Genomic DNA, 3,307 nt, shown 5'->3' with positions numbered 1-3,307 from the left:
AGGAAGGAAAGAAGGAAGGAAGGAAGGAAGGAAGGAAGGAAGGAAGGAAGGAAGGAAGGAAGGAAGGAAGGAAGGAAGGAAGGAAGGAAGGAAGAAAGAAAGAAAGAAAGGAAGAGAAAGAAAGAAAGAAAAACAAATCAGTTCTATATGATTTCCAGTAGTTCAAATCTTTGGGCTTTTCAACTAACAAAGATAGAACTTGTTCATGTTTTGATTATATCTGAACTTTCAAAAAATTCTGAACCTTCCCCAAAATAAGTTTGGATCCATGCCTTATGCTATATTCAGAAGTGAACTCTAGATAGATTAAAGACCTACATGTAAAAAGTAAAAAGCTAATAAAATAAGATCTAGGAAGTTACCTTTACAGCCTATGAGTAAATAAAGACTTTTTTAACATGAAGTTAAATCTTCAAATCACAGTAGCAAAATGGATGGGTTTAACTTCATCAAAACAAAGAAATGTGGTTCAATGAAGGATACCCTAGAAAAAGTTAACAGACTAGAAAAGGTATCTGCAGCATCTAAAGCCAGAGATTAATATCTAGGCTACCCCTCAAAAAACAAAAACAAAAGTCTGCAAATCAAACAAGAAAATAATGCAATACCCAGCAGAAACATGGGCAAAGGATATGAAAAAATAAACCTCAGGGAAGGGCCAGAGTCTAACAAGTATATCAAGAAAAGTTCAACACCATTAGCAACAAAAATACTGAAAGTTTAAACATCGATAAAATTCCACATTGTCTATTAAAACTGCAAAAACAAGAACGCTAGATAATATCAAGCATTGGAGAGGATATGGGAATGACAGAAACTTAGATACTGTCGCGGGGAATTTAAACTAGTCCAGCAGTTCCGGAAAGCAATCCAACAGTACTGGAGAAATTAAGTGCAAGGATGTCCTATGACCCAGCTATCCACTTCTGGGTGTGTATATATATATTAGAAATACTCACATCCAAATCTTTTTGAGAACATATTCCTGGATGTTCTTGGCTATATTATTTGTGATGTGGAAGTTAGCAACAGTGCCCATCCGTGGAGGAAAGGATAAGTAAAATGTGGCGTAAATGTGCTATGAAAATACACGATTATCTAAAACAACCAACCGTACACAGAGCAACCCAGATCTAAAACATAAGTTGTTGAGCATTCATAGCACTAGTCCACTAATCAAAAACACATACCTACATAGCCCATGACGGTTTCCAAAGGATACACAGTAGACCTTGAGCGCCACCCGCCATGCACTCCCAGCAGCGCTGCTCTCCACACCCTGCCCTCTAGAGTAAAATCTTCGTATAACTTTCGGCTCCCCAGAAATTTAACTATTGTCACCTCTTGGCAATATCAGGAGGTTGGTTCCAGGATCACCCTCTCCCACAGACACCAAATCTGCAGATTCTCAAGTCTCTTATACAAAATGGCATAGATCAATGCATATAGTCAGCCCTCCACATCTGCAGATTCCCAACCAGGGATCAAAAATACCGTTTTCATTCCACAACTAGTTGAATCTGCGGATACGAAACCAAGGGATAAGGAAGGCTGACTATATATATTGGAGAAAATCCACGTAGAAGTGGAGCCACACAGTTCAAAACCCCTGCTGTTCAAGAGTCAGCTCTATAAATTTAATATATCATGGAGATTGCCTTTTGAAGGAGAGGAATGGATGAGAAATAGGGATTAAAGGGGAAAAAATAGAATAGGGGGTTGCCTGTACTGAAAATGCTGTACTAAAAACCAAGAAGCATAAGTAGCTCAATTCTGCCCCTGAGATTTAAACACACACACACACACACACACACACACACACACACACACACACACACTCTTCCCCGGCTCCCCCTGAATTTCTTTCAGCACGTTTTTCCAGCAAACCATATCTGCAGTGGGAACACTGAAGTAAAACAGTCTAATCTTTAAACCTTTTTTGTTTACACTGTCTCAATGGTTCACAGCCAGGGATATTTTTTGTCCTCCCACTCCATCCTCCAGGGACATTTGGTATTTGACAATGTCTGGAAACATTTTTTGGTTGTCACCATTTGGAAGAGGGGTGCGACTGGCATCTATTGGATAGGGACTGGGAGACTGCTAAACATACTACCATGAACAGATGGCCTCCCACAACAAGGAGCATCCCTTCCAAAATGTCAGTAGTGCTGAGGTTGAGAATCCTCACACAGTCTCACCAGGTTATCCATTTACTTCTTAAGTGTTTGAGAGGCTTCTTAGGCGTTAGGAGCTCTTTTCTTCTTTCCCATCCTACTCTTCCACTTACTCTTTTTCCATCTTCCTCTTCCATTCTTCTTTTATTTCTGCTCAGGCACAATCTACTGTCTATAATGCCTAGCTTCCTCCAGCAGTCATTATTCTACTTAAATATCACACTGATTTTAATTGCTCATATAAAAACTGCTGATGGGATAAACTGATAGGAAGACTTTAATAATTAAGGAAAAATCTCTAAAATGCTTCTCACTCCTTTTCCTTTTTTTCTTTTATGAGTTGCTCCTCTATATACCTATCTATTAAAATACGAGGGTCTCTTCTAAATTTTCAGGAATTTGGTGAAGGAGATAATTGTCCTGGAAGGCAACAGTTAAAAAGAACAAATTGAGCTGGTGAGTGGGGGTGGGGGCGGGGGCGTTGGAAGTAGATTGTGAGTTGGTAGCCATAGAGAGACAAGCTTGGGCCAAGGTGGGGGTGGGAAGGATTGAGCTTCAACATGTAGAAGTTCGGTGCTAGAGTTCTTCAGTGAAACAAGAGGGCAGGAAAGAGGAGAGGCTCTTTCTGTCTTTTAAACTGAACCCCAAAATTCTCTGAGCTACACTATGGGCCTAATGTGTACCAGGTGAGATTTCAAGTTTAAATAAAAGGAAAAGTTTGTAGATAATGGAGACTATTAAACATTAAAAGTGAATGTTATGGATATCCTGCTCTTATCGACTTCGTTATTTTTTAAAGAGGTTTAGGTACACAGTATTATAGACCAGTTTAAGCTAAGGAGCAACTTAAAGTTCTTAAGAGCAGTGGTTTATGTTTTCATGTATATTTCCTCAAGTTTTATCAATCGCCATTTGGTAACTCGTCCCTCGGGCTCACACATCCACTTGAGTGTCTGTGAGGTTAAATTATCTCCAATGGTCACCTTATTGGCTCTTCAGTATATCCTGTTTTTGTCGTATTTGTTGCTAATTGTGGCAATGTTTTCTTTTATGTTTTTCAAAAAACATAAAAGAAAAATTCGGAAAGTCTCTGGAGAGACATTATCCTCCCCATCTTATTCAGACCAAGC

The sequence above is a fragment of the Pteropus alecto genome, unplaced genomic scaffold, assembly GCF_000325575.1.
Source record: "Pteropus alecto unplaced genomic scaffold, ASM32557v1 scaffold182, whole genome shotgun sequence".
Classification (NCBI taxonomy): domain Eukaryota; kingdom Metazoa; phylum Chordata; class Mammalia; order Chiroptera; family Pteropodidae; genus Pteropus; species Pteropus alecto.
Note: the sequence above shows the minus strand (reverse complement) of the source record.